This window comes from Rhinolophus hipposideros (assembly GCF_964194185.1).
Source record: "Rhinolophus hipposideros genome assembly, chromosome: 15".
Classification (NCBI taxonomy): Eukaryota; Metazoa; Chordata; class Mammalia; order Chiroptera; family Rhinolophidae; genus Rhinolophus; species Rhinolophus hipposideros.
Window position 1 is genome coordinate 49,396,422 of NC_138061.1, and position 21,615 is coordinate 49,418,036.

The following is a 21,615-nucleotide window of genomic DNA, read 5'->3' on the forward strand; positions in this document are numbered from 1 at the left end:
TATCAGGCTCTGGGGCTAAGGAGAGGTCTGGGGACCTCTAAGAGGAGCTGCCCCCAGGGACAGCCTGGTCAAAGGACCCAGGCAAGGGCCTGACTGCATGAAGGAGGAAGGAGCAGGAGAGCGGGAGAGGAGCTTGGGATGAGGCTGCCGTCTAGGCACTACCTGCATGGTCCCGGGGGGCAGGAGCGTGTGCTGCTGTCCAAGGTCCTAGGCATCTGGGCCCTTAGGAGCCCCGAGCCTGGGTCACTGGTGACTCCAATATAGCCTCCTGCCCTGCTCTGGGTTTTCTTTGTTCTTTTCTGACTTGATGAGAATGGAGTGGTTTGGACATCATTTTAGAATGAGTAGAGCTGCAGCTTAAGCTGATTGCATGTTCTTTTCACATTTCTGACCATTGGAAATGTAGGCAGCACCTGGAATGCAGCAGGGGAGGCACATAAGCTCCCTTCTCCCACCTCATTTCTTGGTTGAACAGAATAGTGACCGATGATAGAGAAGGTTCTGGATGATGGGATCCCTGACCTATGTCCTCACCCAAAGACTGATGAAACAGCAGCTCCGTGTAACTGTTCTGAGGCTGGGTGGCTTTGGAGCAAGGGAGCTGGTGAGAGGGCCATGAGAAGATGCTCACTGACGCACAGACACTGGCTCTGTCCCTGTCCTCCAGCCCCTACCCACACACGGCCTCCCTGCTCTGCCCACTGGTCATCCCGGTACATCTGGGCAGGCCAGACTGATGACCAGGAGAATTGCAGGCCACCAGGCCACTGTCCACCCTATTGCCCCTCCCTATCACAACCTTGAGGACAGGCGATGGCATTTTGGGGTCATTTTCTCCCTAAAGCTCAAAAGACACCAAGATGTGGTGATCAAGAACATAGAAGATGGAGTCTTGAGCATATTGCCTTGGGTGGGTCTCTATACTTCAGTTTCTCATCCATAAAATGGGAGCAATAAGAGTGCCTACCTTGGGTGTTTCAAAAGTCAGAACACTTAATACACGTAAAGAGCTTAACTGATGTAGTAAGGTACTTTGTAACTGTTACTAATTTTTATCATCATCGTCATCACCATCGTCACCGCTAGCGGCTAATAATACCCTTGGGAAGCTGGGGTTTAGGTGGTGGGAGGGAGACCCCTCACCTCCTTGGAAATCGGGTATTACAGGCTCCCTGTGACCTGTAGCTGCTGGCATGACTATTATTGTGTCTCTCAGGCCAGTGACCCAGGACCTACAGCAAATGCCAGACCGGCCCATGTGCAAAGTAGCAGAAACATGGGTGTGGATCTCTGCTTTCCCCACCCTACTTCCCCATTCTGATGCCCAGCACGGTCCTTGTGGAATGAATGAATGCTTGAATGAATGAATGAATGAATGTCACTTAAAGTAGCGGCATTCCTGTATGCCCAAGAATCTCTGGGGGCTCCTGCCAAAAATGCAAAGTCCTTGGCACCCACAGAGATTCTCATTCTCATGGGGGGCGCGGGTGGGGAGAGTGTGAAACGGTATGGTCCTTTCTCACAGCACCTCCGGTGGTTCGGATGCAGGCAGGCCTTAGGCCAGGCTGTGGGAAAGCCAGTCCTAGGAAGGAAGCCATTCTGCAGGAAGGCCGAGACCCCTGGGAATTGGGGGCCTCTCCTGGTGGGCACAGGAGGAGGGTGGCCCAGGCTGCTCCTGGTCTCCTTCATGAGTTTTTCAAACTGAGAAGCAAAGCAAGTGCCTCCCAGTGACAGGGGGCTTGTGTTGGAGATCAGAGGGAACACCAGTGAGCCCCCAGGGTGATGGCGTCGGGGGGCCAGAATAAGGTGGCATCATGAAGGGGACACCGGGCTGGGTGGGGGGATTATCTCCTCATCTCAGTGCCTCTGGACTGGTTCCAGACATACCGCAGCCTGGATTGGGGTGGGGAGCAGGGAGCCAGGGCCTGGCCTGCTGTGACTCGGCGAGGCTATCCTCAAGGGCATTGGTCCATTCCAGGTCCATGCTGAGTGTGGAGCAGGAGGCTAGAAGGTGGACCTGCTGAGCCTTGGTGTCTGGGCTGGGCGTGGAGCTTAGAGTCTGCGGACAATTGCCTGGGGCAGCGTCCTGTGGGATTTCTAGGGACATACCTCCTGGGCCTGCTTCCCAAGTCCAAACAACGGAATGAGAAGGGAGACCCAGGATGTGAGACTACAGGTAGGGGACGTGTGTGAAGGTGGAAGCAGGAGGCAGAAACTTCTGGAAGGCCTGGAGCAGTTAATATAGCTATATAGAATTCCCACTGCCAGCACAGATGTGCCTTGAGAGCTTTTAGAAAGGGTGACAAATGGGTTTCCTCTCACATGCCAACTTTGATTGATTGGTAATGGCTGCCTGAACAGGACCGTGAAGCCAAACGGGCTCCTTGCGGTATTTAATTGGTAGAGTCTGTGAGTGTGGAAATGGATTGGGCCCTGCCTGTGGCACGTATTTGCCATTGTTGGTCATACAGCACTTGGACCACACTGGCAGGGTGGCCTCTGTGGTCCTCATTTGTCACCACCTGACCCCCTCAAATCCTTTCAGACAGCTTGAGGAAATGGCAGGCCTTCTCTTTTTCTTCCCTCCTCATCCTGAGCACCTGGCTCACCTGCCTAGCCACCCGCCTGTTCCTGCCCAGCTTTCTCCTCTGGGCCTAGGCTGGCAGGGTCTCCCTGTGAACCAGCCTCACTGTGAGCCTACAGCCGGCAGACGGACAGGGGGGCAGAGTCCCCGGGCGAGCCGGCGGACAGAAAGCTAGGACTTGGCCTCGTCTCCACGTCCCTCAGCCAGCCTACACACTGCTGCAAAGAATGCTGTCTGCCAAGTGTCTGGCCTCACACACCAGCCTTTCCTCGGGGCTTTGGCCAGGGCCGTGTGGCTCGAAACAGGGAGAAAGAATACCCTGCAATGGCATCTTCATGCTAATTGCCCCAAGCTGGGCCCTGAGTGCCCAGGAGGGCCCTCTCTAGCTCTAGGTACGCTGGAATTGTTTTCATTTGAAAGATAGAACCGAGGGCCTCAGGGACTGCTACAGCCAGGTGCCAGTCCTGAAGGCCACTGTGGGTGACCGGGTCTCCAGGTGTGTCCAGGTGCCTGTAGAACCTGGGCAGGCGGTAGCTCAGTCCACACAGGGGTGGACACAGGCCTGAGCCCACAGTGATCCATGGCACATGGTTAACCCGTCCGGCTCTCTGAGACCTCGTCCCCTCTGGACTGTTTATCAGCCCTGCAATGGGGGGAATTTATGTCTGCACACCAGCGCTTTCCCCATTACTAATGACTCCTCTGTTTTGCCAAGAACAAAGAGGCCTTCAGAGGTAAGTTATGGCTTCATTGCCATCAATTTGTTCTCAGCCTCTCGTGGCCAAACTGAGACTGAAGAATGACAAGGTTCTTTCCCGTAGAAGACCTGGCATGGGCTCCGTCCTCTTCCTGGGCCTGTGCCTATCCTGCCACTCACCAAGGGCATCACTTCTACTGGGGCCCAGGCACGACAGGGCTCTGCAACCTCTCGACCCAGTAGCCAGCCCGGCCTGTGGTCTGAGCAGACACCGTCCTTTTCCAGACAGACAGTCTCGTTTTAGGAGGCATCTGTACCGCCCTTCACTGCAGAGCACTGGACTTGGAGTCCAGACTTGTGGGTTTTAGGCTCCGCTCTGTCACGTGCAGCAGTGTGTCTGAACAAGGCATTTCACCCCTCTTCACACCATAATTCTCATCCAGGGAACAGGGTTAATAGTCCCCTCGGCAGATAAGATGGTGCCAGAGAGACTCTAAAGGGCCATAAAATAGTAAGCATTATTTGTTATGAAGGAAAGATCAGGGCCAAGGGTCCTTGGGTGTCCTAGTCACTCTAGTCATTATTCCTTCGCTCATTTAAGTAGAGAAGTGGTTGAGAGGACAGGCTCTGAGGCCAGGGTGGTGACCACTAGGCAATACGGTTGCACGTGTGCCTATGGAGCTCTTGAAATGTGGCTAGTCTGCATTGCGATGTGCTGTAAATATAACCCACAGGATTTTGAAGACTTAGTAGGCAAAACAGATGGCGAAATATCTTATTAATAATGCCTTTTATTGATGACATGTTGAAATATTTTCGATATACTGGACTAAACACAACATTTTATTAACATTAATTTACCTATTCATTTCTTTTTCCTTTTAATGCGGCTACTAGAGAATTTAAAATAACACATGTGGCTCACGTTCTATCTCTCTGGGCAGCTCCATTCCTGAGTGAGATGGCCTTGGTTTGCCTTCTCCCACTGACCAGCTGTGTCACCTAAGCCCCAGTTTTCCAGTCTGTAAATGGAAGTGATAATAGGCCCTGCCTCCCAGGGATGCACTGAGGAGTCAGTGAATTAAGATGTGTTAGTACTTAGAAGAATGCCTGAATTTACAGTAGGTGCTCTACAAATGGGGACTGTTGATATCCACTCACTGTGGATGGGTAGGGGGGCGGGGGGCGGGAGGAAACACTGTCTCAGCCTTAGGAGCTTGCAGAGTGGCCGGGGAGACAGGCTATGATGCCCTAGTGGGTGGGACACTTTGAAGAGAAACCAGGGCTGTGCTGATCATCGTTGACATGAACTGATGGCCCCCGGGGTCCGTTAGACCATCCTCTTTACTTTTGTGTGTGTTCGAAAAGGTCCATAATAAGGGCCAGACTACAGGTCTCTCCTTGTGGTCGCAGCATGAGCGCTGAGTACAAACTCAGGCAGCCAGAGTCCTGGCAGGACAGGCATTTAGAAAGTTTTTCCTCTCTTTGATGGAGGATTAGTTGAAAGGAGCGCTGTGGAATCTGTAACCAAAAGAGGCATTATGCTTCCAGAAAAATCCCAAGGAAAAGTACTGCAAGCAACAGTAGTAACTGTTGGATCAGGCTCTAAAGCAAAGGGTGGAGAGATTCAACCAGTTAGCGGGAAAATTGGAGATCAAGTTCTTCTTCCAGAATATGGAGGCACCAAAGTCGTTCTAGATGAAAAGGATTATTTCTTATTTAGAGATGGTAACATTCTTGGAAAGTATGTAGACTGAAATAAATCCCTATTGAAATGACATCACACGAAGCTGCCCATTCCACTGAAGTTCTGAAACCTCATCATGTAAATAATGTCCATGCCTCTCTTTTGTAATAAGCTAACAATATCAAAACTGGTGACATCCAGTATCTCGTAAAATTTAGTTTCACTGTACTGATATAAACATTTCCAAATAAAAATATATAAATAAAAAAAATATCTGTAATAAGAACTGAGAAAGAATTCATGAGAGGGGCCGCCTCCCCCAGCCATCACCAGGGTGGGGAAACTCACAGAGCATCTAAGGCACCCACTGACTGGTGAGCAGGAACTAGCAGAGAATTGTGGAGGGAGGAACAGCGTGTGCCACGATCTGAGAGTAGGAGAGAGCGTGGCACATTCGTTCCACTGCAGCATGGGTCATGCAGCATGGGTGAGTGCAGCATGCAAGAGAGGCCACGGGGAGAGGAGGCCACAGACGGACACAGAGCCTGGCTGTGCAGGGGGTGGAATGCCCAGCTCAGGAGAATGCCAGGCCTTGGCCGTGAGGGCAGCACGTAGCCAGTTCAGCAAGGGAGGGATATGATCAGATGCAATGTATGGAGCTTACTGTGGGCAGATTGAAGCCAGTGAGTTGGAGGAGGGCAGGAGAGAGCAAGCAGGCCAACAGGAAGGCTGCCCTTAGTGTCCCCTAGCTGGCCATCACAGTGAGGGAACAGAGACAGACATCCGAAGAAGGATAAGGAGGCTGAGTTGACAGGTCCCTGGTGGGACAGGTGGTGCAGGCGAGGGAGGAGCCCAGATGGGCCCTTGGCCTGAGCTGCCTTTAAAGACCCCATGAGCGGGGAAGTTGCTTATTTTAACTTCCAACTACTATTTGTTCCAGAGAGGCATCTTCTATTCTCAGCGAAGTAACCTTGACTGAGTGACTAAAACTTTTCGTGGCTTCAATTTCCCCATCTTTTAATTGGGGCCAATCGTATCTTTCTCACAGAGTTGTGAAAACATAAGTCATTGAGACCATAATGTAAAGCGAGTGGCATTGGGTGAGTATCTATCACAGGTTGGTGCATAGTAAGCCCTCAACAGATGTCAGGCATCTTCCCTCCTGCCTACCACCCATCAGGATATGCTGGAGACAAGCATGTGTCATGCTGTCGGAAGCCTGTATTGCTAGCTGTGACCACTCTTACATGCCGCCAAGCCAGGCTTGCCCAGATGGGCAGGAGCCCAGGTTGAAGGCTTCTCGCAGTCAGCCCCAGGGCTCTAAGGCCTAGGATTCTGTCCTGCCATCATTTTTCCACAAGCCCCGGAACTTTTCGTATTTTCTCTATCGCCCATCGTAGGGAGACCATTTACCAGTGGCTGTCGAGCATGGTTCTCCAAGTGGGGGCCTTGGACCAGCAGCAGCAGTGTCACCTGGGAACCTGTGAGACACTCACCTTCTCTGACACCACCCACAACTGCTAAGTCAGACACTCAGGGGTGGGGCCTGGAAAACTGTTTTCACAAGACATCCAGGTGGTTCTGAGGCTGTCTGAATGCTTTTCCCCGGCATTAGAAGCATTTCATTTCCCACAAATACTGGACTGATGATTCTGTCATTTCATCCTCTCCTCTCTCTAATTGATGCTAAATGAACTCCTCTCTGATGCCAGAAGGGCCCTTGGCACCTGAGGCAGGAGGATTTGGTGAATGAGCCTACGCTAGCAGTTTCCACGGTGTCGTGCAGGGCAGCCCCCACCTCAGCCTGTCACCACTCCACTGTCCTCTTGGCAGGCTGAAGAGGCCCTAAGCAATCCCTCATCCACACCATGAAGCCCACTTCCCTTTCTTCTTTTGACCCTGCTTCTGTGGCTTTCTGCCGCTCTGCCACATCCCCTAGGGGGAAAGGAAGGAGACCCCATTTATTGGGTGCCGGCCATGTACACAGTAGTATATGAGGGAGACAATGAGTCCATTTTGTAGACAAGAAAAGCAAGGCTCAGAGAGTTTGCATAGATTGGCCCAGGGTCACAGCTACTGTGTGGAAGAGCAGGGCTTTGAACCCAGGTCTCACAGGCTCCAGAATACGCCCAGTTTCCATGACAACAGGATTCTCAGCGTGTGGTCCCTGAACCAGCAGCATCAGCTTCATCTGGGAATGATTAGAAATGCCAAATTTTGCACCCCGCCCTTAATCTACTGAGTTAGAAACTGTGGGGGTGGGGTCCAGGTGATGCTCACGCTGGTGGTCTGGGGACCCCACTTGGAGAAGCTCTGGTCTCGAAGAACAGGTGTTGTCAACGGGCAGCGAAGTCTCCCCCAAGGGGCAGACATTTGTTCTGAGGGGTGAAAAATATCTTACTCTTTTTATGTATAAAGCATAGATATACATACAGATATGTTATATCTGTGGTGCTGAAATTTCAGGCGGGTGACGGAGAAGCAGTTAGGCAAAACAGTGTCTCAAATGGTGAGGGGAGTGGGATAATGAGAAAAAGGTTGAGAAACACTGGCCTAGAATAAAGAATAGATGAGCAGTATCAGGGCTGAAACCCCTCACTCTCCACTTGAAAGGCTGTGGTCCCACCACCAGTCACACTGAGGTCCTGCCCAGGTATGTTAGTGAAGGACAAATCCTCAATTGCCACTCTGGATTTTCATTTTAATGCTACCAAGTAAGGCAGTTCCTTGAAAATACACTGAGTCCTTTGAAGAGAAGGCTGCGTGTGTGTGAGTGTGTGAAGATAGGGAGAATAATCAGATACAGTCAGACTTGCACACACCCACACCCCCCACTTATACAAATAACTGAATCGGGCCCCTTGGCCATGACCTGGTGGGGGGCGGCTATCACAGGAGACCATTGTTTGAAATACATCAAAGCCCTTGTGATTAAGCTGCTTGGCATTTTTCTCCCCCCAGAGAAGTGAAAACTCAGGAAAAACAGACCCGCTTTAGATATCTGAAATGTACGCCATGCCCTGTGTGGGGTAACACAGTGGATGCCTGGAAGCCCCAGAAGCTTCCGAGCACCTGGCTGGGCACAGAGGGTAATGGCCCGCCTGGCTGGAGCCCAGAGGTGACCTGGGAGAAGCCCAGAGGTGACCTGGGAGGGCAGATAGGAGTTGCGTGGTGGGGCCAGTTGGTAGAGAGCATAGAAGGCAAAAGAAGTGGGTTCTTGAGTGGGGCTAGGAGTGGGGACAGTGAACACGGGGTCATCAGAAGATTCATCTCATGGGAGTTTGGGATCATTGGAACAGGAAGCACTGGAATGAGGGCAAGCTGCTAGCAGGCTATTGCACCAGTCTAGGGGAGGCCTGGCGGGTCATTGTAGAGATGTACAGGGAGAGTCAGCAGGCTCTGGTGTGCTAAAAATAGATGGTGCAGGAAAGAGGAGACAAAGAAGCTTCTAACTGCTGAATCTAGGTTATGAGGTCCTGACGGTGGCCTAGGCAGAAAGCGGCATATTCATAAGGAAAGTTGAGCTGTTGACACGTATGACTGCCTAGGCCCATGTCAGCACATGTGCCAGCACTCCCTCCTCCCATACCAAGGCAGACATCGCTAACTGGTCCCAGCACACTTTCCCACTGAGCCTGGACAGGCCCCAAGCCCTTCTTACCCAGCCCTCCAGCAGCCACTCGCAGTTGATAGGCGTTCTCTGTAGAGCTGGAACAAATGTGTCCAAGGTTTATCCCGTTGCATTTCATGGCTCTCTTCTTTTGAAAATATCTAAGGACAATGCCTCTTAGGTGTTTTTTAATACTTAATTATACAAATACACTGCCATATTATTTACAGTTCTCTCCCACCACCATACGCAAACAATGAAATATTACACCAATACTGCATTTCTCCTGCTGAACCACAGGAAGCCTGCCTGCCCTTCATTCTCCCCCTTGATCTTCCTCCTCTCAGCCTTGATCCTGCTCGACATTCTTCTGTACCCTCCTTTCTGATAAACCAGAGTCTTGTTCCTCCTCCCCGCTTTAATGAGGCCCCATCCGCTCTTTGTCAGCAGCCGTGGTTTCCCTTTTGCTTCTTCCCCGTGAATAACAGTGGTCAGCGGACTAGGAAGGGGTTTCATTGCCACATGGTCTGAGACCCTCCCTTCCTGCGTCTTCTCTCTCCCACACCCTCTGCACACGCAGGAGTCTCTGTCCCTTGCTCCGGATACTATATATCCTCCTGGGTGCCCTGTGTACCCTGGGAGTACCCCAAGACCTCCCCCTTAGGCCCAACCAGAACCTCTTCTGCTAGACCTTGAGTCCACCTCCCCAGCTGGGCAGGGAATGGACCTCAGCTCCACTCAGGGTACCCCTTCTCTTCAGGCGTGCCTGAGGGCTGGCAGACAGTCATGGCTGAGGTTACTTTCAGGGGATGGGGGTGATTCTAGTTCCTGGCCAGAGGTTGCTTAGGGGAAAGTTCTAATCTGTTTTCCGTATGTTAATGGGCATTTGTCTTATTTTAAAAGTTAGCTCTTTTCCCCTTTTTTCCTCATCTCTAATAGAATTGCTTTGTATTGTACTTCCCAGGGCTCTGAGACCTTTGGGGAATTGTGAAATTGGCCACCATTTATTTTGCGTTCTCTTTCTCTTTTAACTTGGGCACACCTCAGGCACACAGAACTGATTTTCACATAATCCTTGGTTCATGATCAACATGGATCCACATGTGGCTCTCCTTAGTTTCATTATTAATTTTTAGGATTAATAACATTGCGGGCAACTGTGAACCTACAAGCCAATCCAAGAGCTAGGCTGTCACCCATGCCTCATATCTGCCTGGGTCCTCTTCCAGCCCATCTTTTTCATTCCCTTGCTCTTAAAAATATTTTATCATACGAAAAAAAAGTGTATATATATATATATATATATATATATATATATATATATATATATCTCACATATTGCTTGGATTTAGTTGTCCTTGAACTTTCTTTTAAAAAGTACCTGTTATGCATAGTCTCCTGGGACTTGTGTTTTCTAGTCAATATTATATATCCGAGATTCATCCCTTTTTTGGGGGGAGATGTAGATATCACTTGTTCATTTTTATTACTATATATTATTCTGTTATGTGAAAATACCATATGTAATCCATTTTCTTGTCGATGAGTGTATGAATTGATTGTTGCAATTACAAAGCATGATACTGTGAACGAACATCTTGTATGTCTCACTGAACACGAGAGAGAATTTGCCTTGGGCTGCAGACCTCATCTCTCACCCCTACCACAACCCCAGAACGTTGCTAGCCAGAGCCATTTCACAGATAAGGAAGCTAAAACTCACCGAGCAAAGGAAATGTATCTCGTGAATGGTGGGCCCAGGATTCAAATCCAGACCTTCCTGCTTCCAAAATCCACATTTGTTCTGCCATCTTTTATTATTCTGGTAAGAAACCACGTGATTTGTGTCCCCCCCGCTGGTCTGTGTGCTAGACTAGGACCCTAGGATTCATTCACTCAGTTAACCAACAAATATTAATTGCGTTCCAAGCGTGTGCCAGCTTCATGCTGGACCCTGGGCACCAACTGTAAAGGGAAAGCCGCCGTCACTGCCTTCAAGTAGCTCATTCTAGTGGGGAAGAAAGATAATAAAGAAGTCAGTGAAGTCGGTGTTCTCAGGCTGTGTTAAGCACTGGGAAGGAAATACCAGGGTGATGAGAAGGTAACTGGGGTGAGGGGCCCTTAGGGAGGGGCTCAGGAAGGCTGGCTGGACTAGGGAGATTTCAGCTGCCTGCGTCAGCATCCCCAGGCTGTGCGAATGGGAGATCTCGTCCCTCCCACCTCAGGAAAGGTCTCAGGTGTCTTTGGGCTGCTTTGAACCTACAATGAGCCCCTCTAAGCAGCGCAGGTTCCCCCGCTCCCTTTTTCATCTGATGCCCTGGATGAGTGCTCAGCTTCCAAGCAACCTCCAGCCGGGGCTAATCTGAAATAAAAGTTTTTATTTATCTAGCTTGATACCCGGTGCAAGGTTAAATCATACAAGAGAAAAAGCAATAAAAGAGAAAGATTAAGCGTAAGGCGCAGTCTTAGGCCTGCCCTTTTGCAATATAGTTACAAAGATATTAAGCCTGAAGTCACCCACAACCCCGCACTGCTGTTCCACATCTCTCTGGGCTCGGCTCAGCCAGAGCAGGAAGGAGGAGGAGAGAGAGGACGGTGGGGAGGGGGGACGCAGGAGAGAGACACCCTGGGGTGTCCTACCGAGAGGGTGAGCCGTGAACGAAGCAGATGGAGTTCTACCAGCTCAGCCCATCGGCCACCTCCCGCCCCCACACAGCTCTGATTCATGACTTCCGGGGGGGCGGGGACAAAAAAATGGTGACATCTGCACCTACATTTCTGTCAGTGTTTCCATGTCATCAGTATGTATTGTGTGCCTGCTATGGGCAAGGCACCCTGGAGAGAGAAGCAGTGGGAGAAGCCTTTGTCACAGCCCCTCCTCAGGGCCAGCCTGGCACACGTCCCAGGTGACCTTGAGCAGCTTATTTCTCCTGTCTGTGCCTCGGTCTCCTCATCTGTAATATGGGAATATTGATAGGGCTTATCCAAAACATTATGGTCTGGTTAATGACCAGCACATATAAGAAAAGATAGGGTTTGTCAGCATATAGATGGTAATGAAACCTCTAAAAATACAAATGCCACTGGCTTTTGCCTGTCCTCTGCCTGCAAAACCTAAGACTTCCTCTCTCTGTAAAATCCCCAAGTGTTGCAGGGCCTCTGTGGGGTGGGGAGGGAGGTAATTCCCATGCACTATCTAGTTGACCTGCTCTTTTGCTCCCGACCCCTTGTGGGTATCCCCCGTACCAAGCTACTAGAGATGGGTGACTCACCCAGACCCCTGCTGTGAGCACCCCCTGTAACCTGTGGAATGGCCCAGCATGCCCTGGACACTCCATGACCCTGGAATAAAATGGGTCATGGGTAGAGACATGGGCTCCTCCTCTGCCCACCAGCTCCAGCCTATAGTCCTTCTCTTTGTAGGGCTCTGGCAGGGTCACAAGAATACCATGACACCCTCCCCATTTCCGTCTCCTACAGAGTATGTTTGAAAGCAATTTAAGACAAGAAAGGGAAGGCACCTTTCTTTTAGCCAAAATGTCAGCCACTGAAAACTCACCTACCCGTTCACCAGACATGTCCAGTGTAGGCTCCGGGAAGAACCCAACTGCACAAGTAATTCACCCAAAAAGCCTAAAGCATGGCGGATAGCGCAGATACTTCAGGAGGTCAGGAAAGGAAAGGCAGCCTCGAGGGATGGTTGGGGGAGACCACGAGGACAGAGGAGTCAGTCGCCACGGGGCAGGGTGTGAGCACACATTCAGGGGACCTTCGTCTCCAGTCCTTACATCCCCTTGTAGTGTGGGACTCACTAGGAGAGCTTTGAATGCCAGACTGGGGAGTAATAATAACAGCAGTGGGAGCTAACACTTCTGGGGCTTAGGAACAGATTGAAATGCGTCACCTGCATCAACTCTGTAATCCTCCCAATAGCCCCATGAACTCAGTACTACTAGTATTATCCCATTTTACAGATGAGGAAACTGAGTCCCAGTTGCCCAGGTTTGCATGGCTGGTGGGGAAGTGAGCAGGGTGGCTCCGGAACCCACACGTCTCCAGTGCCACTGGCCTCACTCTCCACTCCCCATGCCCTGAGCATCAGATAGGACTGCCCGGGTTTGGGACTCACCAGATCCAGCTCTGGGCTGGACTGTCTTCCGGTGCCCCCGCAGCCTCTCCCTCTGTCTCTCTGTCAAATGCTCTGCCTGACTCAATTAACTGGCTGCCCCCATTCAAATATTTGAGCAATATCCTGGAAACAGAGATTTCCAGGCAGATATTTTTCACACATTGATTGAAGTGAACAAACATTCTGGCACAGTGAATTTATTGCTCATCGTCTCATTCTGCTGGGCTCTGCTCCATCCCGACCCCCCTTCCCCAGAAGGACTTTCTTTTGTGAGAGAAGTGGGGTGGAATCGGGCTGCCTCTGTTTTCCAGCTCATTGCCCCTCCCAGCCCTCCTGCTGCTAATGCGGTGAGGACCCCATCAGTGAAGCACTTCTGACTCAGTAAAAGCAGAGGCTAAAGGGCACTTCACAACAACATCCAGCAGAGCAAGGGTTATTTTAAAGGAGCCAGGGACTGGTTTGTCTTGGTAATGATGGTGGGAATCTTAAATGTCCACAGATCAGTTTAGTGGAGACTTGAGGGAGCATTTTGCAAATGAGGAGGTGAGTCCTGGGTACTTTTGGTCCTCTTAGACATCTGCAGGGACAGGAGAGTTGCCCGTTCATGACTCAGCAAGTGCTTAGCAAGGTCTCGATGAGCCAGTCTCCCCAGCTTTCACGCTTGGTGGTCTTGGGGCGACAGCCTCTAGGATGGAAAATAGAAATGGAAAACCATTCCATTGAGAAGCTTGAGAATCTTCTGGGGAGGTGAGCATGTGAAACGCTCATCCATCCACACAGCATTTGGAAGTCCTCGGAGATCAGAGCAGTCCAGGAGGGCTGGGGGCTGGGGTTGGGGGCTGGGGCTGGGGCTGGAGCAGCAGCTTCACTCAGATGTTGATTCCTCATAGAGATGATTTTAAGTGGTACACGTGTGGGGCATGAAATAACATCAAATCACACAGTGAGACTGTCTGTCCCTTCTCAATTCTCTTTCAGAATTTCTGTCTTTGTCAGTTATGTGCATGAGAAAGTCTAGCGGGCGCTCACACCTTTAACACCTCTCGACCCCTGGACTCATCTGCCATTTAACAAAAAGAGAGCCAGCCGGAGCCTTCAGATGTGAAGCTAATGCCACTAAAAATCTAACCACATAGCCTCCTTTTATCCATTTTACAATCACCCTCGATGGCCAATGAACTTGTTCTCCATTTGGTTCATCCTCTCTTAAATAGACTCTTTTAGAATAATGTTTAAAAGAAAAATTGAATCAAAATAAAGAAAAATAGTAAATAATAATACGAGTTGCATGCCAATATGGCAAGAATTAGGAGGATAGCATCCAAATGACCAAAGATTGGGCACAACTGATCCCGGAGAAAACTGACCGGAGCCTTTCCTTGTCTGTGGAATGAGAGGGATGACAGGGCTCACAGGGCTTTAGAGAGTCACTTCAACACATGTCAACTGCTCAGAACAGGCCTGGCCCCGGGCAAGAACTCAGGAGATACCAGCCGTGGGTTGCCAGGATCTTATCAATGCAGTCACTTTGGAAATGGGGGAGCACTGATGCCCACGGGGCGTTATTGTTGGTACTGCCATTGGGATGAAGGATGGCTGGGTTATGGGGAGAGCGTCCCAGACAGAAGGGACCAACAGGAGCAAAGGCCTAGAGGAGGGGTGTCCAAACTGCAGCCCGCAGGCCAACTGCGGCCCATGATCCATTGTTAATTGGCCCGCAGCAAATTCCAAAAATATATTTAGTTTACTTAAATAAACCAGGTGAGGCAATACGTACTTCACCTCGAGTGAGTGGCCAGGCTGTTTGTTGTATTTTATCGCATAAGGCCCTTGGTGAAAAACGTTGAAAAAAGTTTGGACACCCCTGGCCTAGAGGCAAGACTATTCATGAGGGGTCTAGAGGGTGGCAGGTAAACCAACAAGGCTGCAGAAGCAGAAAGGTGGAAGATAATTTGAAGGATCTTGAGGGTCAAAGCTGAGGAGTGTGAATTGTTCCTTTCAGGGCATATGTGGCTCCAAAAATCCGACAGCACTTAGGAAACTCAGAAAAAGGGGCTTTCTGTGAAGCTGCAGGGTTCCCCCAGGAATCCAGGGCAGACCCTCCTTGGTTTCGGGCCTTCGGGGATGAGGGACTTGTACAGCAAGCTCAAGTGCGTTCTCCTTTCGTACGTCATCTGTCTTTGTTTCCCATGACCGCGCTAATAACCATCACAAACTCGGTGACTTCACACCGCAGAAACTTACTCTCTTATAGTTCTGAAGGCCAGAAGCCCCAAATGAGTCTTGTGCGGCTCAAAATCAAGGTGTTGTCAGGGCTGGTTCCTTCTGGAGGTTCCAGGGGAGAGTTCCCTCCTTGCCTTTCCCAGCTGCGTGTGGCTGCATCACGTCAGTGTCTTCCCCCCCCCCCCCCGTCATGTTGCTTTCTCCTTTCCTGTAATCAGATCCTCTCTGCCTCCCTCTTTAAGATCCCTGTGATTACATGTAGGGAGTAGATAATCTTCCCATTTCAAGATGCTTAATGAATCACACCTGCAAAGCCCCTTTTGTCACATAAGGTAACATTGAGAGGTCCCAGGAATTAGGACCTGGATGTCTTTGATGGCCATTATTCAGCCGACCATGCGTCTTTGCTCCTCTCTGAGCATTTGCCCCCTCATCTCTCTCTACCCCACGATTCCCTCATGATCTCACCTGGTCCGTGATGGCCATGCTGCCCTTTCTCCGTCACGGCACCCCTTGAAATATCCTTTTAGCTTCTGTATCAGCTGTCAACCTTCTCCATATGCTAGCTTTCCAATTCCAGGTTTCCCAGATGGCATCAGATGGGCCAGCTCATCATTGCACGTAGTATCCACGAGCTGTAGATTGCTTGTGCCTAAGACGGTGTCACCCCAGGCAGCTGGTACACAAGAGGGTGGCAGGGCCTTGAGTGGGGCAGGCCCCAAATTCATCTAGTACATTTTTAAAGATAGACAGATAGGCCAGTGGGACAGACTGGAGCTCTGAGAACCAGACCCATGTATAAATATGGACACTTGATATATGACAAAGGTGGCACCACAAATCAATGGGGAAAAGATGACTTGTTCAGTAGCTGGTGTTGGGAAAACTAGCTCACCGTATGAAGGAAAATAAAGCAAGATTCTTACCGTGTACCATACGCCAAGGTGGGCTGTGAATGAATTAAAGGCCTCGATGTGAAAGGTAAACTATAAAACTCATACAAGGAAATGGGGGGTATATCTTTGTGACCTTGTAATAGGAAAGGACTTCTTAGCACCCAAAGACCACAGGCCACAGATGAAAAATGGTCTGCACCAAATGATTTTCAATTCAATAGCAATATACAGACAAAGTTACCAACGGATGACTCGTGGGGAGAAGATGGTTTGCAACACTTAAAACCCACAAGGGACTAATGCTTAGAATAATGTAAGGAGCTCTGAGAAGTTAATAGGAAAAAATTGGGAAGTTCAATAGAAACATAGGAAAAGGTATTCACAGAATGGGAAACCCAAGGCTAGTAGACATATGTCGAGGTGCTGAAACTGACTAGAAATCAGAGAAATGCAAATGGCAACCACAACCCAACCTCATGACACCCCGCGTAGGCCTGGGGGCCAGATCCTCCGGCTGCCCGGTTTTATGTGGTCTACGAGCTGAGAATGGATTTTAAAGATGACTGTTTTTTTGCAACTGATTTGATAGTAGTAGCACTATTTTTGAACACTTAAGCGAAATATTATTCCCCACCACCCAAATTCCATTCTTCCCACCAGTCGACCTGTATTACAAAACATTGAGCTCAATTATTATTATATTTATAATTTCTTCAAAAGTGTTGGTGGAAGTTAATTTTCTCTCCAGTTAAATAAGTACCAACTCAATGTCCTCAATTTTGCCTGTTGCCCTGCAGAGTCTAAAATATGTACTGTAGCCTTTGACAGGAAGGCTTTGCCAACCCCAATGCTAGAGAATACTCTGTATCAGTGAGAAGCCACATGCTATTAGGTTAAATCACATGAAATCACCATTTTTGTAAGTCAAAAATGGTCAAATGTCAGCAATTTCATGTGATTCAGCTTAATAGATAGATGTACATACCGAAAAATGGATAAGTCTTTAAAACCTAGTATTGAGTGATAGAAGAAATAAAATGGGAGTGCATAATACCATGTCTGTAAGTTAAAAAAAAATCAATAGCAACAGTAGGCATTTAACAATAAATACATGCACATACAGGGACATTCAGCAAAGCGCTGGAATTGGTACTTCTTTGGGAGAAGAGAGGAGGTAAAATGGTAGGGGTGGGGAGGAAAACGTAACACTTACTAACATTTATTGGATAATTATCATGTGCCTGGGGCTGCTTTAAGCAACTTACATGTATTAACTCATTTACTTCTCACAGCACCCCAATGAGGGTGTACTATTATTGTTCCCACTTTATAGATGAGGAAACTGAGCTCACAGAGATTAAGTAACTTGGCCAAGGCCGCTCAATTTGTAAACACTGGAGCTGGGATTTGGACCCAGGCAGCTTGGGCTCCAGTTTTAGAGATCAAATCTGAAGTCCAGTGAGGTGGGTGTAGTTCAGACGGGGGTAGGTGGACCCAAGAGATCTGAAAAGGCAAACTCCTCTTTTACTGAAGTCCTACATCCACTCCATGCTCAGGAAATCCTGCTGTTTCTTTCTCATCTTCTCCTACCTCAGAGCACCTACCTCAGCCTCTGGCCATCCTGCAGGTACAGAGGCCAAAGACTGAGGGGTATGGAGCCTGTCCCTACATTGGCCCAACCTGGAGTGATGGAATATGCCACCCACAGGACAGAATGACCTGTGCTGCTCCCTGAGAAGTGGCTCCTGCAGTAGTACGCTGAGGGAGCACATAAGAGCTTTGGATCAGACAGGTCCAAGTTCAAATCCTGGCTCCAAGTTCAACTGCCTGTAGGACCTCAACAAATCGCTTCTATAAATCGAGGTAAAAACACCTGCCTCAAAGAGGGGGCTGTGCTTAGCACAATGCCTGGTATATAGTAAGTGTTCCGTCAACTACTATTGCTCCTGGCTTCATTGACTTCACCCGGGGAAATGACTGCTTTTCACTGCACCTTCTTGAAAGGGCACACAGGAGGAGCAGGGAGGAGGCTGCATCATCCTCTTTACCTCGTCTGCTTATTGCTTCTTCTCCATCTTTCTACGCCCCTCCCCTCCTTATGACATTATCTTTCCACTTACCACCTCCTTAAGCCTTCCCTCACCACCCAGCTTGCATTGTCTGCTTAGCTGATGGGAGCAGGTTCGTCAGCCCCATTCTGTTTCTCATGGGAAGATTCATGCTCACCAATCACTCAACCTCCATTTTTCTCTCTGACCCACCATCCCCACCCCATGCCCAGGACCATGTCACCTCTGGGCTTTGGATGCCTGGTTGGCTCGGGAGTTCCTGAGTAGCTACCTTCTTTGCCTGATTCTCTCCCTCCCCATCATGGTAATCACTGAATCCCCCGGAACGTGAGCCACTGAACCCTGAAGGCCTACTCAGTTCCCACCCATGTCACCCTCCGAACCCAGAAAGAAGCCATCTTTTCCCGAGGAGCCCATGTGGACCTGAGCAGCTGCCAGGGGCCTTCACCTGTTATCCCTCCTCACGACCATGCTGCAAGGGAGGGACGGCCTCCCTGTTTTACCCACGAGAACATAGAGACTGCCTGGACGTGGCCCGCCTGGGGTTGCCTAGGTTGTGTGTGGCATGGCAGCAGTTGGCAGCGAATCACCCACATCCTTCATCCAGGACCTTCATGTCGTATCCCAGCCATCTCTACCCAGAGATGACCGCCTAACATCCACGTTTCCACCATAAAATCAAGCCCCTCATTCCTTATTTCTCCAGGAACCTAAGTCTGTACCAATCACCTTTCCTTCCTGGCCCTTGTGACTCCGAACAGCTAATTGGTGCTTGGCAGATGTGGAGACTGGCTCTGGGCAGCCCTCCCGTGATTAGCGCTGATTTTCCCTGGCTCCAAGAGTGGTGCCTTCTGCTTGGCGGTGTGGGCTCAGCAGGGAGAAGAGACTGGCCGAGGGTGAGAGCAGACAACAAAGCTGCCATGACCCCATTTCTCTTGCAGCCATAATTAGGCTGTCAATGGAATACCCGAGGATGTTATGCAAGGCCTTCTCCAGAGGTGGCATCTAATGCTTACAGCAAGCGCTGTCAGTGTCCCCCTTACACAGATGAGGAAACAGACTCGGAAAGGTTATGTAACAGGAAGGGTCAGGCTAGGCCAAGAAGTGGCAGCTCTGTGTGAGTCTGATGTCTACATGCTTTCCATAGGGCCACCCTGCATCGTTAAGTGGTCATGACAACCTCATCATGTACAAGCCCCGTCTATGCTGCTCCCTTTTTGCAGATGGGTAAACTGAGGCTCAGAGAGCACAAGAAACTCAAGGTCATATGGTTGGTCCTAAACTGGCTCCCAGTTTCGTTTTTATTCTACCCACTGTACATAGAACTTTCTCATCTGTATCAGGACCACCCCCCAACCCCCCACCCTAACCCCCCAAGTCTGATCAGTGGAAGGGTAACTCGGAGACGATATAAGGTATGGTTGCCCTGGGTTGGAAACAGAGATGAGGCCTGGTTATTGGAGAGGTCAAGAAGGGTCAAGTTGCAGAAAGTACTGGAAGCTGGTCGTACTTGGTGTGTTGGGCAGGAGGAAGCCACGGAAGATCTTACAGGAGGAGGGAAGTGCTGAGCTTATATCTTAAATGCAAGCTTGTGCAGCCTGCCCCGCCCTGTGGCCTGCCTCCCCACCACTCAGTGCCCCCTCCTTTGCAAACTGGGGACATTCAGTTGCTGAGGTCAGGTCTTTGTTTGAAGGACAGATAATTAATCCCACAAAGTAATCCCCAGTACACTCTGGCAGATTTATGGAGATCACCTCTGTCCCAGGAACTCTGCCTTATCATCTTTCATTTCCCAGGCAAAGCGAGCGACTTGTTATATCACAGGCCCCACGCCAACAGGAATTTCATTTAGGGGAGTTCTCCAGGTAGAGGGAGAGTGATAACACAGGCCTGGGCAGGAACCCATGGCAGTCCTGGGGCCAGTGAAGGAGGGGGCCGAACGGTACCATCACACCTTCTTCTTTCCCCTTGCCCATCTCCATCTTTCCCTCAACACCAGGTACCCAGCTTCATGGGGCTCACCTGTCACTGGCCACAGGGAGCCAGATATCATCCAGTCTAATCCTCTCAAGTTACAAATGAGAAAACCAAAGTCCAGAGGAGTGAGGGAGGTACCTATCTCCCAGGGTCGTTCTTTTGACTACTTTGCCCCATCTCTCTCTCTCCCCCATCATTACTTCTTCTCTCTCCCCACCTGCTCTGCCCTGAAGCTGCAACAGATACAGGGAACTGTCAAGGTCCATCACAGGTGGGGGTTTCTCAAAGCCCCCCATGGTTGTCCTTGGAGTCTGCCTCCCAAGGGAGCTTTTGTAATTGAGGGCAGGGTCAGGAGCTCACTGATCCTGACAAAAGGAGGAGAGAGAGCGAGGAAAGGGGGGCCATGGTCCTGGAGGCCAGGGTAATCGAATAGGTTTTGGTCTATCAGCTCTGCCTAGAGCTTGCTGGGCAGCTTGGGGGCTGTCCTGTCCCTCTTTGTGACACAAAGAGTTTGAGCTTATTGGATTATTCACGAATATTTATCAGGTACCTCTCATGTACCAGCTTCTGGAAATACAGCCATGACCAAGACAGACAAAACTCTTGCCCTCGTGGAACATATACTTTAGTGAGGAAGACAGAAAATAAGCAAACAGATGAATGCATAAGGTACTTTTAGAGAGTAACGAGTGCTTGCAAGAAAGTAAAATGTGGATATGTGTGATGGCAAGTGACTGAGCTGCAGCTACTTAGCCGGAGTGGTTGGAGGACACCTCTTTGATATGCTGACATTTGAGAGGCGCTCAGGGGGAAAAGAATTCCAGGCTGAGGAAATAGCACGTGCAAAGGCCCTGAGGCCAAAATGAGCTGGGTATACTTAAAAAAACAGAAATGAGAGAAAGAGGTTTGCTGAGGCTCACGTGTAGTGGAGAGCAGAGGGTTAGGTACAGGAAGTGAGGTCAGAGAGCTGGACAGCGGCTGCTCCTTTAGGGTCTTGCAGACAGGGACACAGAGTTGAGATGATTCCATTTGCGCTGGGAAGACATTGCCATAGAGTAACTTGAGCTGCATCAGGCTTTTTGAAGATCACAGAAAGATCTGCTGGGTGGGGAATGGGCTGGGAGAGGGACACCAGCTAGCAGGCCAGTGGGTGAGGAGGTGAGAGAGCATCGGGGGTGCTTGTCATCTCGGGCTCTGTCCAGCCCCTCCCCAACTTCTTTAGTGAACACCCTTCTCCTTTGGGGGGCTTAGTTGTTGTTCTGATCCCTGCACTGGCCTGGCCTGCCGTTCCCTGCCCCAGCTTCTCCCTCCTGTGTTTCTCCCACAACTCTCAAGGAAACGTTTTCTTTCTTTCTTTTTTTTAAGGGGAATAGGACTTTATTGGGCAACAGTGTGTACTTCCAGGACTTTTTCCAAGTCAAGTTGTTGTCCTTTCAGTCTTAGTTGTGGAGGGCGCAGCTCAGCTCCAGGTCCAGTTGCCATTGTTAGTTGCAGGGGGCAGAGCCCACCATCCCTTGTGAGAGTAGAACCAGCAACCTTGTGGTTGAGAGCCCACAGGCCCATGTGGGAATCGAACCAGCAGCCTTCGGAGTCAGGAGCACGGAGCTCCAACCACCTGAGCCACCGGGCCGGCCCCAAGGAAAAGTTTTCTAATAGACCGGCCTCAGCGCTGCTCTTCTGGCATGCCCCACCACATCCACACTCCTGCCCCACACCACCCTTGAGAGCGGGGGGCAGGCTGCA

General features: G+C 50.0%; 1 protein-coding gene and 1 pseudogene across 2 annotated transcripts in view; both read left to right on the forward strand.

The window, feature by feature from the left end:
• CDH23 (cadherin related 23) overlaps positions 1 to 21,615 on the forward strand; it is a 389,598-nt gene that overhangs the window by 167,869 nt on the left and 200,114 nt on the right. The gene's annotated exons all lie outside the window — the stretch shown is intronic.
• LOC308508204 (10 kDa heat shock protein, mitochondrial-like) lies at positions 624 to 5,038 on the forward strand (annotated as a pseudogene). The gene is made up of 2 exons: positions 624 to 713; positions 4,719 to 5,038. The product of its transcript is annotated as a 10 kDa heat shock protein, mitochondrial-like (transcript).